Source organism: Phyllobates terribilis, unplaced genomic scaffold (genome assembly GCF_046119375.1).
Source record: "Phyllobates terribilis strain yellow unplaced genomic scaffold, ASM4611937v1 Scaffold_9__5_contigs__length_417890890, whole genome shotgun sequence".
NCBI classification, from domain to species: Eukaryota; Metazoa; Chordata; class Amphibia; order Anura; family Dendrobatidae; genus Phyllobates; species Phyllobates terribilis.
Genome location: NW_027362769.1, coordinates 3,259,583 through 3,273,943, shown reverse-complemented (window position 1 = coordinate 3,273,943; position 14,361 = coordinate 3,259,583).

Below are 14,361 nucleotides of genomic sequence, written 5' to 3'. Positions count from 1 at the left end.
TATCTCAATTGAGTCGGGTAACCATGATTGTTTCAGATCCTCAGACTAAAATCACACGTTTAAAGGAGACTGAGACCAAGTTTTTAAATAGGGGATATCCACAAGCTTTACTAACCAAAATAAAGTCCAAACCAGTCTCTTGCAGGCAACAATCAGGGAAGCGAATACCTTTTGTACACACTTTTCACCCTTTCATGTATAAAATACATAAGAGTATACGCAAATTCGGGCATATCTTACAGGATAGTTACCCGTCTGTTGACGAATTTAAATCACCTTTTATGCCATGTTTTCGGCGACCCACTAACCTTCGAGACAGACTGGTACGGGCAGATATTGGCTCCAAAAGGATACTCCAGAGACAAACGTTTCTACATGCTCCCAAAAAGGGAACGTTCTGCTGTCTGCACTGTCCACAGTGCAATAATGTACAGAAAGGAGACAAATTCTTTCATCCTCACATGGGAGAGCCGATTAGCTTCAAAGACTTCTATACATGTGACTCATCATATGTTATCTCGTGTATGTTGGGGAAACCATCCAGCATATACGAGACCGCATATCACAGCACAAGTCAAGTATCCGGTGGGGTAAAACGTATCTACCTATTCCATTCCATTTTGAACATCACAAGCACAATATAGCTCAGCTTAAATTCCAGATTCTCGAACATGTACCAGCTCCAAGGAGAGGCGGGAATAGAATTAAAATACTAAAACGCCGTGAATCCTATTGGATACATAAATTAGATACCTTAGAGCCAAGGGGATTGAATAGGGATTATGAAATTTCGAGTTTTATCTAACAATCTTTCTTTTTCTCATTTTCAAAACAGAGCCGACTTAATTGAGCTCCATCATCAAACTGATTGGTTTGATGACACTTTATAACCATTAGATTTTTTTAATTTAATTTTTTTTATTTTTTATTTTTTTAATATTTTATTTTTTATTTTTATTTTTTGCCTTTATTTTATTTTTATTTTTATTCCCTTTCATTTTTTTCATTTCATTTTATTTTTTATTTTAATTTTATTTATAATTTTCTATTTTTTACTTTTAATTTTTTCTATTTTTTTTATTCTATTTTTTCTTTCTTTCTCTTTCTTTCTTTCCTTCCCTCTTTTTTCTTTTTCTAATTTTTCCATTTTCCATTTAGTATTTTTTATTTTCCGTTTTGTTTTTTATTTTTTAATATTTTTTTTTTCTTCATTTTCTGCCCTTTTTTCTCATTTATCCTTACTTTTTATCTCTCTAATTTCTTTCTTTCTCTTTCATTTCATATACTCACAGTCTCTACATTGTTTTTGCAATACTCATACTCCCTGTCCCTATTGTATTATTATTCTATTAATTATTCCATTGCAGTATATTTATGTAGTTCCATTTTTGTAATTAACATATGGGAATATCTTTCCGGCTAGTCTGCACATTCCCTTTACTTCATATTATCCTAGCACGTTACTTCCGGGATCGTGCTATTGTACAGAACATGTGACTCTATCTCATAACCTACCAACACAACACTTAGCGGCGACACATTTTTTCCCCGCCGCGTCACTTCCGGTGATGTGCTTAGGGGTGGATCATGAGACCTCTTGGCGCCGGATCAGCGCCGCGTCCCGGAAGTTTAGGAATAGCACATAAGCATGTTAGATACCTCGGTCACACAGCGCATTCCCACAGCACTGTTGTGCTTTTCCTTACATAGCGCCATCCACTGATGTCCCTTTCTCTTGTGACCCTGGTGAGTTACAGTTTGTTACTGAGGCGACATATATGCCAAAATGTGATTTTCGATGCATACATAGTGACTCGTGCTGTTTCATTCTTTCGCAGCTACTTGATTGATTTCCCATCTATCTACTGGGCAGAATCCTGGTAAACATGGTTATTTATGGCTAACTATACTGCTCCATCTTATGTCTGTGAATCACTCATGATATATGCAGCCGCCACCTTCCGTGCTATGAAACTATTTTTTATTGATTTTCTATGTTTTTGCATATATTTGCATGCATATATTTGTTTGCACTTATCATTCATAATTTGATCATGTTTTCTATCATGCGATTTTCTTGTGTAAATACTGTTGAAAAAAAATCATTTAGCATATTGGCTTTTTCCTCATCCTCATCCACCATTTCACCCAGACTATTTTTAAGGGGGCCAACACTATCATTTTTTAGTTTCTTACTATTTATGTAGTTGAAGAATATTTTGGGGTTATTTTTTACTTTCTCTGGCAATGAGTCTTTGTCTTAATCTTTGCTGCCTTGATTTAGTTTTTACAGAATTTATTTAATTTTCTGTATTTATTTAATGCCTCATCACTACCTACTTGCTTTAGTTCTCTAAATGCTTTCTTTTTGTCACTTATTGCGCCCCTTACAGCTCTATTTAGCCATAGTGGTTTCCTCCTATTTCTAGCATGTTTATTCCCATAGGGTATATATTGTGCACAGATCCTATTCAGGATGCTAATAAATGTCTCCCATTTGCTTTGTGTAGTTTTAGGTCTCAGGATATCGTCCCAGTTTATTGCACTAAGATCCATCTCTTAAATTTGCCTTCCTGAAGTTTAGTGTCCTTGTAACCCCTCTACTACACATCTTTAAAGGATACATGAAGCTTATTATTTTGTGATCACTATTACCCAAGTGACCCCCAACTCGTATATTTGATATGCCCTCTGGCCTGTTGGTTAATATTAGGTCTAGCAGTGCTCCCCTTCTTGTTGGGTCCTGAACCTGTTGTGAAAGGTAATTGTCTCTCATAGTTGTCAAAAACCTATTACCTTTGCTTAATGTATTTCAGGGTAGTTGAAGTCCCCCTTAATAATGACTTCTCCTTGAGTCGCTGCTTCATCTATTTGCTTTATGAGGATATTCTCCGCTGCTTCCATCATATTTGGAGCCTTATAACAAACCCCTATCAGTAATTTATTATTTTTTCCCCCTCCCCTTATCTCCACCCACAGGCACTCTACATTTTCATTAGATTCACATATATTCTCACACAAGATGGGTTTTAAGGCTGTGTGCCCACGATGCGTTTTTTAAACGTTTCAGCAGCGGCAAAAACGCTGCAGAAACGCTTAAAAAATGCATGGTAGAAGGCCTGCCATGTCCCCCAAAGATAATCCGCATGTGCTGTGCACATGCTGCGGAAATTTCCGCTGCGGATTATCATTGCGGGAAAAAAACGCAGCATTACCAATTATTTTGGAGAAGTGCTGCGTTTTTACCGCCATTGACTTGTATTAGAATGCGCCAATTCCGCAAGACTGCATCTGTACTTGCGTAATTGGCGCGTTCTAATGTGCGGATGGTACCCGGGTGTAGAGGAGAGTCTCATCCACACCCAGGTACCATTAAAAAAGCTGTAAAAAAGAATAAAATAAAAAATAAATGTATACTTACCTTCTAGCGGCCCACTGTGCGCTCCTCCTTGCTTCCCGGCACTTCGCGATGGAATGAAGGACCTGCACTGACGTCAGAGTCATGTGACTGGTCACGCGACGCTGACGTCGGCAGGTCCTTCAATCCACCGCTGCCGGCAGCTGGGACGGTGAAGCAAGACAGGGCGGGCCATCGGAGGGTAAGTATATATTTATTTTTTGACATTGATGCATGGATTGCATGGATTTATATAGTGTGACCAAGTTGACAAGCACTTTCCAAGTGATGCTAAAATCGCTTGGAAAGCGCTTGTCAACCCGCATGCGGAAATGCAAGTGAAGAACGCTTCACTTCCCCATGTCCCTGGCAGGAAAACGCATGTACAATCTGCATGTGTTTTTTTTGCCAGGGAGATGTAGAAACGCTCAGGAAAAAATCCTGAGCATTTCTGCATCATGGGCACATAGCCTAAGGATGATTTTACATATAAACACACACTCCCCTCGCTTGTTTGTACGGTCATTTCTGAACAGACTATAGCCCTGTAAATTAACTGCCCAGTCATGGCTCTCGTCCAGCCAAGTCTCAGATATCCCCACCATGTCATAATTATTTTCCAATAAAATTAATTCTAATTCCTGCATTTTGTTGGTGAGGCTTCTGGCATTAGTGTACATGCATCTCTCTGTACCTCTATTCCTTCTTACTATATTAACTGTTCTAACTCCACCCCCAATTTCTTTATTTGTGCCCAGGTCACTATCTGCACTATCTTCCCCACCTATAAAATGAATACCTTCCCCCCCCAATCCATAGTTTAAACACTCCCCCAACCTTCTAGCCATTTTCTCCCCCAGCACAGCTGCACCCTCCTCATTGAGGTGCAGCCCATCCCTAGCGTAGAACCTGTAGCCAACTGAGAAGTCGACCCAGTTCTCCATGAACCCAAACCCCTCCTTCCTACCCCAATTCCTGAGCCACTTATTTATCTCCCTAATCTCCCGTTGCCTCTCTAGCTTGGCATGTGGTACAGGCAGTATTTTAGAGAATACCACCTTGGAAGTCCTTGCTTTAAGCTTGCGGCATAATTCCATGAAATCATCTTTAAGGACCTTCCACCTACCTCTAACTTTGCCATTTGTGCCAATGTGCACCATGACCGCTGGGTCCTCACCAGCACCTCCCAGTAATCTGTCAACCTGATCAGCGATGTGCCGGACTCGAGCGCCAGGTAGGCAGTACACTGTTCGATGATCCCTGTCTTTGTGACAGATTGCCCTATCCGTTCCCATAATAATTGAGTCCTCCACTACCAGCACCTGCCTGGCCTGCCCTTCTCTCCTACTCCCCCCCCCCCCCTTAGTGGAGCTGACACTCCTCCGGCTTTCAGAGGACATGCCTTGCTGCAACAGTGCTACCCCTGTACTGACACCCCCCTCATCTGCCAACTTTGCAAACTTATTGCAAACTTTGCAACTTTGCAAACCTCCCTGGCACTCTTCCCTCTACCCCTTCTAACTGTCACCCAGCTAGCTGCCTCACTGTCCTGCAGCTCCATACTACCACCCTCCCCCACATCTACCCCAGTGAGCAGCTGCTCAGTAAGCAGCAGACTCCTTTCCATATTGTCTATGGATGCAGGGGAGACCCCGCAGAATCTCACCGCTGCCACCACTTGTGATGAAATGTCATCAGAGGGTCCCCACATAATCCCACTGTTGCCACCAATATGATGGATCCACACCCCGTCACCACCTGACGTCAGAATTACGTCAGATGGAGCACGTGGTACGGACTTGCCCTCTGACCTAAGGTCAGATTGGTACAGTTCTGCACAGACACCCCTTGTCCACACGGGTACAGGGAGTGAGACGAGGAGGCCCACTCAGTCACTGACGTGGCACCACACTCACTTGCACCCCTGACAGGCTGAGATGCTCTTTCACTAGCTCCAGTGAAGCAGAGCCTGATCAGCCTGGGAGAGCTGCCACCAGTTTTTGTTTGATATAATGGACTTATATCGGGCTAGAAACCAGCCCGGTAGCGTGTTCGTTGGACCAAACAACAGGCGTAAGCTTTGTGAATCGAGATAAAAGAATAGCCCAAGGTTAAATTATATATTTAATCTCATTAAGGGCACACTAAACAATACACTATATACATAAGGGTTATACATACACAGTGGTCAGAGTTGCATGTGGCATATAAGTATGGGTACAAAAGATATAAATCAGGTATTACAAGTCAGTTATTGACCAGGCTTTTGGGGGAATGGCTGCCACATGGGAGGCTTGGGGCCCTCTTTGTTGTTGAAGGACTTTTCCCACACGACTTGACATCACGACCTCCCCAGGAAAAAGACAATGGAGCCAGGGCTCCAGGAGTTCTTAACCCCTCTGGATCACTCCCACTCCAGGCTGTGCCCAAATCTCCTCCCCTGGCCTCGCTTAGCTAAAAAACTCCCAAAACTAAAATGGGCTATACCTCGTTACTGGGTGGTCTTAGGGAGCCAGTTCTGGTGTCATCAGATCCAGTCGGGTGCCTGCTACGCGTGGATACCAAACACTGGTTTCCTAGGGGCCCCCCACAAGGCTGTGCAGGGTATCTCCTCATCTGTAGGTGCTGGAGTGTGTGGAGAGCTAGGGTGATATTTCCCTTTACCTCAGGTTTCCAAAAATCTGGTTGTTTTACCTCTGAGTGCTATCGTATTCCCATAACTTGGTGTTGAGTTATAGTTTTACACAAAGCAACACATAGGCTGTGGGAAGGACCTTCCTGCAGCACCTTCACAGCTGCTGGTGGGGGCTTTTATCAGTCACTGCCTGTCAGCCCCCTCCCTTGCAGCTGCAGTGTCTCAGATTACAGCTTGCATTGGAGTTCTCTGTAATCGCCACCAAACAAGGTACAGTGATTGACATGGGATTGTCTTAAATATTCTTCACATAAACACTTTAAGTACATCCTTTACAGGATACCGTTGTATGGAGTAGTGCAGTCCCCCACTATTCCATATGTTTATTTGTAGTATAATACCATATATATACATGGTTGGGCACACTTGCTGTCATGTGCCAACTAGAGTGTCCGCCATATCTTGCAGTGTTCTAATCAATGACATAGCTGACAATAGTTGTCACCTAACTGCAAGTATCACTGCACTGGAACCAGAAAAGCAGACTCCGAACGGATATATATATATCTATCTCCATCTCAGTAAAAAATAAAATATATAAATATATATATTTCTAGAGGTGTGGAGTGGTCCAAATAGAACTTTTGCTACGGGGCTCTGTGATTTCTATGCACACCCCTGCTTGCAGGGCGGTTATAATGAGGGTAATCTGGCCTGCTGCTTGTAGCCCAAGGCTCCGGGAGTCCCATTGCCAGATTGCCCTTCGTATAAGCGGCATGATGGGCAGGGCGGGGGGCCCAGATAGATTTTTTGCACAGGGGCCCCAAGCTGTCAGTGTCTGCCCCTGGTTAAGGACATAAGACAAATACAGTCCCTTACCCCAAATCCAATATATATTGTGTATATATTAAAGCATTGTATTTGAGGCAAATTCATGCGTATACTGCATACTTAAATTCCATATATGTGCAAATAGACACTTTAGGTGTAAGTGCGGAACTACCTGTACATGGACATACTCAGGTACCACAGCAATTGTGTTCATGTGAAGGTATTCATTCCTTTACAGCCAGTAGTAAACTCCAATTGCACATGGGTCAATGGTATACATATGCTCTATGAACCAGTTAGTATACATGCTATTTTAGCTTAAGTCTCTATATGCATTCAAAACCAAAGGCTTATTTTGGAATGGAATTGTAATATGTGTTTTGTGTGAATGGAGAAATAGAGTGAGTTTTTTTTTAGGGACAGGTCCCCTCACTTTTTAAGGTATTTGTCACTTCAACCCTAGCAATGGTGAAGTTCTTAAGCGATGTATTGAGTGTCGGTTAAACCCGCAGTTAAATTAGGTATTATGACACCACTCCCTACTCGAGAAATTCTGACCTGCCTAGTAAAGATCTGCATATCTATTCATGGAAGAATTATCTTCAATTGTTGAAAAAATGGTGTGAAAAAGTGTTTGCCCCCTTCCTGATTTCTTATTATTTTGCAAGTTTGTGACACTTAAATGTTTAAGATCACAAAACAAATTTAAATATTAGACAAAGATAACAAAAGTAAACACAAAATGCATTTTTTAAATGAAGGTCTTTATTATTAAGGGACAAAGAAATCCAAACCTACAGAGTCCTGTGTGAAAACGTTATTGCCCTCTAAACCTAATAACTAGTGTTGAGCGAGCATGCTCGACACTGCTCGTTACTCGCCCGAGCATCACGCTACTCGGGATGTTCGGCGAGCACCGAGCATTTCCGGGTTACTCGGTCGGGAGCTCGGGTCTCCGCCCTGCACGTTTGGCGCTCTTTACAGAGCCAATGAACATGCAGGGATTGCCAGCCAGTCAGTGTATTGCCGCAACCATGTTGTTTGTGGGCATTACAGTGATTGGCTGGCCGCACAGCGTCACCTCGAGTATTTAAAACCGGGTGCCGCCATCTTGGACACAGTCGCTCCGCATCAGCCAGTGTAGGGTCAGTGCTGCCGAGTTAGGGAGAGATATATAGTGCGAAATAGGTAGTGTAGGGTCTCTAAGGCCTGCCAAATCAAACAAACAGTCCTTCTCAGGACTAATATCCATCCCAGATATCAGGCAGGCAGGCTGTATAGGAGACGCAGTGGTTATACCAGCAAGCGCTGCATTACAGTCCTGTGTGCTCCTGTTGGTCAAATTGCTAGACTTATCACCCCGGTCTCAGGGGCCAGGAAATTTTTTTTTTTTTTTTAATCTAAATCCTGTATTTTTTTCCCTCAGTCAGACTGTCCAAATACGCGTCTTATTAACCTTTTGGTACCCCCCCCCCCCAAAAAAAAAATTGAGTGTGTCTGTGACTGTTCAGACACCAATATATCTGTTTAAGAGAGTCTGGTGTACGCCACATAACTATAACTGTGGTTTTGCACTTCCACGGGTCAAATCTCTGTATTATCCTGTTTTTGGCATTTTTTTGCCGTAAAAAAAAAACTGTAATAGTGTCTCCCTGACTGGTCAGACACCAATATATCTGTTTAAAAGATTCTGGTGTACGCCACATAACTATAACTGTGGTTTTGCACTTCCACGGGTCAAATCTCTGTATTATCCTGTTTTTGGCATTTTTTTTGCCGTAAAAAAAAAACTGTAATAGTGTCTCCCTGACTGGTCAGACACCAATATATCTGTTTAAGAGAGTCTGGTGTACGCCACATAATTATAGATTTGACCCGTGGAACTGCAAAACATTTATGTACTATCCTGTTTTGGGCATTTTTTGCCGTAAAAAAAACTGTAATAGGGTCTCCCTGACTGGTCAGACACCAATATATCTGTTTAAAAGATTCTGGTGTACGCCACATAACATTAACTGTGGTTTTCCTCTTCCACGGTTCTAATCTCCTTTCTATTACCCTTTTTCCATTGATAGTGCGAGTGTAAGCTATTTTAATTCATTTATAATGGGCAAGGCGCGTGGCAAGGGACGTGGAGCTGGACATTCTGGTGATGGTGCGTGTAGAGGACGGGGCCGTGGCCAAGGTGAAAATGTGCCACAACCAACAGCCACATCTTCTCGCTCCCACTTCTTGACCGAATTACTAGGGAAGCACACTACAACACCAGTATTGCGAACTGATCAGTGTGAACAGGTTATGAATTGGATAGCAGATAATACTTCCAGTTACCTGGGCACCACCACCTCCGGTCTGTCTTCCACATGGTCAAGTTTTAGTAGCCCTGAGTCTCGACCGCATACTCCTCCTCACCCTGATGCTCCTTCCTCCCACCATGCCGAGTGTCGTCAGACAGCAACTGATCCCACACTTGGACACTCTGAAGAGCTGTTCACTGGTCCATTTCCATATTTGTGCCCCTCGTCTGCTCCGCTTGAAGTGGTTGAAGAGGAGATCCCATGTAGCGATGCCCAAATATTTGAACAGCCACGGCCACAGGAAGTCGACGCTGGTAATTTGTCACAAGAGGTGGATGATGACGAGACACAATTGCCACGAAGTGAGGAGGAGGATCGTGGTGCGCAAGTGGAAGAGGAGGAGGTGGTGGATGATCTAGTAACTGACCCAACGTGACAGGAGGACAAGTAGAGCGAGGCCAGCAGCACACAGGGGGAGGGAGGCAGAGTACCCCAACAGGCAGGAAGAAGCAGTGTGGTGGCCGCACACAGAAGGCGGGCAACAGTTCCCCGTAACACCAACACGAGGGACGTTGCCAGTACAACCGGTAGGTCTTCCAGAGTCTGGAATTTTTTTAAAGACTCTGCTGATAACCCCAAAAAGGCCATTTGTATCACCTGCCATGCCAGCATCAGCAGGGCTGACAAAACTACCAGCCTGACCACCACCAGCATGATCAGGCACATGGTAGCAAAGCACCCGACTTTGTGGGGCGAACCCCAGGGTTCATGACCATTGTCAATGGGTGTCACCACTGCTTCTTCCACTGTTGTGCGTGTGATAGAACCCCCTGTTGTGCGTGCAAGGCAATCCCTCCTCTGACCAAGGCTTAATACCTCTGACCACGTTGTTGGCAGCAGTGACCTGGGGGTCACAAATGCTTCCTGAGGCAATGCCCATGCTGTCCTCATGTCTTATGAGCACTGTCACTATCGTTTTGGGCACTTATTAGGCTTTCTACAGACTGCTGTGGGTGCCGCCGCAAAAATGCTCGGGTCTCCCATAGACTAACATTGGGCTCGTTGCTCAGGTTGAGCACCCGAGTATCACGGCGAGCTCGGCCCGAGCTTCGAGCACCCGAGCATTTTAGTGCTCGCTCAACACTAGTAAGAACACATGGAGAGAACACCGGAAAGGACACCATTGTAGGCATTTACTACAGGCCACCTAGCAAGCTGAAGATATGGATGAACTCTTTATGTATCAAATGACCAAGTTCTCCAAAAAATATGACGTAGTGGTCATGGGAGATTTCAACTATCCAGAAGTTTGTTGGGAATCTCTCTCAAGTAAAAGTAACAGGTCAAGCTAATTCTTATCCTCTCTTGCTGACAACTTTATCTTCCAAAAGGTAGGGGAGAAAACAAGGGGGTCTGCTACTTTGGATCTAATCCTTATAAACAGGGAGGAAATGGTTGAGGAGGTAAGTGTCTGGGACCCTAGGAGGCAGCGATCATGCTATTATAGAATTTTGGATAACTTGAGGAGGAAGACATGTGAAGACTCAAACTTCAAGGTTAGATTTTAGAAAGGCAGATTTTAAGAGACTCCGAAAGAGAATAGGAGGGATCCAATGGCTGGATGTCCTTAAGGACAAAAATATCCAGGAAGGATGGGAAATTTTTAAAAATTAGATTCTCAAAGCACAATCGTTAACAATCCCGAAAAGTAGGAAGAATGGGAAGCATTTAAGGAAACCAGGATGGATGAACACAGAGTTTAAACACATGCTAAAAAGAAAGAAAGAAATGTTTATCAAATGGAAAGAGGGAGGCATATCTAAAGAAGATTATAATGCAGTCTGCAGATCCTGAAGGGCACGTATCAGGTTAGCTAAAGTTGACAATGAATTAAGGCTTGCAAGAGATGTCAAAAGCAATAAAAAAGGATTTTGGGGGTATGTCAAAAGTAAAAGAAAAGTCAAAGATGCTATAGGATTTTTACAGGATGAAAATGGTGAAATGGTAAGAAAGGATGTTGAGAAGGCCAAACTTTTTAATTCCTATTTTGCATCTGTTTTCTCTCAGAAAGAAAATATAACATCAACTGATCTTCACTGTACTTTTAAAGGAATTGAAGAATCCAGGTTATCTGTAAACAAAGATTGTGAGGGAATATTTAGCTAACATAAATGAGTTCAAGTTTCCAGGTCCAGATGAATTACACCCCAGAGTATTGAAGGAGATCGTAGAAGAAATTTTAGAACCACTCTCCATATTCTTTGAAAATTCTTGGAGAACAGGAGAAGTCCCAAAAGACTGGAGAAGAGCAATTGTTGTTCCTATCTTCAAAAAGGGGAAGAAGGTGGACCCAGGGAACTATAGGCCGTTGAGTCTGACTTCTATACCAGGAAAGATCTTTGAACAAATTATTAAACATCATGTATGTAAGTACCTGGATAAGAATGAAGTGATTAACCAAAGTCAGCATGGGTTTGTAACTAAAAAGTCATGTCAGACTAACTTAATTTCCTTCTATGACAGAATCACTGACTGGGTGGATCAGGGAAATGCTGTAGATATAGTATATCTTGACTTCAGCAAAGCATTTGACAAAGTATCGCACACCATCCTTATTGAAAAAAATGACCAAGTATGGAATAGACCAGGCAACTGTTAGGTAGATTTATAACTGGCTTAGTGATCGGACTCAAAGGGTGTTCGTAAATGGCTTCACATCCAGCTGGATGAATGTCTCAAGTGGGGTACCACAGTGCTCTGTCCTGGGACCTGTATGTTCAACATCTTTATCAATGATTTACATGAAGGAATTGAGGGTAAACTGATTAAATTTGCTGATGACACAAAGCTAGGAGGGATAGCTAAAACTAGAGAAGAGAGAGGATTCAAAAAGACCTAAATAAACTGGAGCAGTGGGCAGCAACTAACAGAATGGTTTTTAACAGGGAAAAATTCAAAGTAATACATCTGGGCAATAAAAATGAAAAAAGCATATACAGAATGGGAGGAATAGAGCTAAGCAACAGTACATGTGAAAAAGACTTAGGTATACTAGTAGATCATAGACTGAACATGAGTCAACAGTGTGATGCAGCAGCAAAAAAGGCAAATAAAATTCTGGGATGTATTAACAGAAGCATACAGTCTAGATCACGTGAAGTCATTATCGGACTTTACTCCTCTTTGGTCAGACCTCATCTGGAATACTATTTCCAGTTTTGGGCACCACATTTTAAAAAATACATAGACAAACTGGAGCAAGTTCAGAGAAGAGCGACCAGAATTGTGACCGGTCTGCAAACCATGTCCTATGAGGAACGGTTACAGGATTTGGGAATGTTTAGCTTGCAAAAAGGAAGACTGAGAAGAGACTTAATAGCTGTCTACAAATATGTCAAGAGATGTCACATTGTAGAAAGATCATCTTTATTCTCATTTGCTCAAGGAAAGACTAGAAGCAATGGGATGAAACTGAATGGGAGGAGACACAGATTAGATATTAGAAAAAACTTTTTGACAGGGTGATCAATGAGTGGATCAGGCTGCCATGAGAGGTGGTGAGTTCCCCTTCAATGGACGTCTTCAAACAGAGGCTGGACAGACATCTGTCTGAGATGGTTTAGTGAATCCTGCTTTGAGCAGGGGATTGGACCAGATGACCCAGGAGGTTCCTTCCAACTCTACCATTCTATGATTCTATGATTTAAAAAAATGGATGTGACACATTCCCTTATAGAAAAAAAAAATATATATATACCTAAATAGAGTATTGGATATTTTAAGAAATATTTAATATGCTAGAGTAGAGTAGGGCCTGGCCAGAAAAGTCTACCTTGTTGTGGTGGCTGCTTAAATCTTTTGGCCAAAAGAAAAGCTGATGGCTATATATGTGACATGGTGTTTGATGGGAACTGTTAATGTGTGATTGGTGCAGAATTGGAGTTTTTCCAAGAGTGGGTGGTGGGACTGTGGAAGGTTTGAGGGGTGGAGATGGAATCTGGGTAGAGTCTCAAGGGGGCCCAAAATTTTGCCAGTATGGGGTCCTGAAATTCCTGGTGGCAGCCCTGCCATAAGGTAGGCTTGGGAGTCTATCTGTAAATCAGTCTCCCATGTCACCTCAAAAAGGGGGAGCAGTCATAGAAAAATTAAAATCCATAATGCATCTCCATGGACGGGGCATTCACCCACCCCCTCTCACACAGATTCTCCAGAAGGAGAAAGTCTACAATCTAAAACCCTTTTGGAAGTAGACTCACATTGAACATATGGTGTAGTGAGAAAAGTGAATTAAGATACAATAAACTAACCATTCAAGTTCCTTTTGAAGCCAGAGGCTCACTGTAGTGTATAGGTATTTAAAAAGGATATCTACTGTGGGACGAAGTCAGAATGACTAAGATTTGTAGATTCAAGAGGAAGGGAAGCGAAAATCTAACACCTTTAGAGGTAACTCGTTCTCTTCAGAGGAAACTGAACATCTGCAACTAGACACTTGGGCATCGGTGGAAAGTTATGAATATTGGGGTTTGTATAGATTTGATATGGATAGGACATACATTTTCAATTTCAGGACTAATAGGGGAAGAATATGCTTATTCTTTCATAACCATTAGACATGCCAATCAGCCCCAAATTAATAGTGGCCTGACAGGAAACATGACATGGCTGTTGTCAGCTATCTATGAAAAGGTAAAATCAAGATTAAAAATATGACTTCAATATTGAATGCCTGTGATCTTCAGGAGTGAAAATAACCTAAATGTTTGGAATCTCATAATTTTCTGAAACTGAAGCCATATACCATGTCCATCCCTGTTATGAGTCATTAAGGGGTGGTGTGTGGGTGTAAATTAGATAATAAAAGGCACATGCCAAATTTTGGACTTGGTCAGTCCCTGGAGGTTCAGCTAACTGTGGTTCTGTCCATTTCTTTCTAGAGTACCTCCCTCCATAAATCTAAAGCCATTGCAGTGACATCAGATTTAGTAAGTTTTTTTTATTAATCCTTTTATTTTATGTAATTGTATATACTGTATTGTTTTGTCCTTTTGTCAAATCTTTTATATAATTTTTGCAAACACTGCCTATGTTCCTGGCTTAAATATAAAATTTAAGTGTTCTGTTCCTCTTGTTCTGTAAACCGTAGCCCTGAAGCCATACGCTACCTGTATAAACGATTGATGGTGGCAGCTAATAGTCTT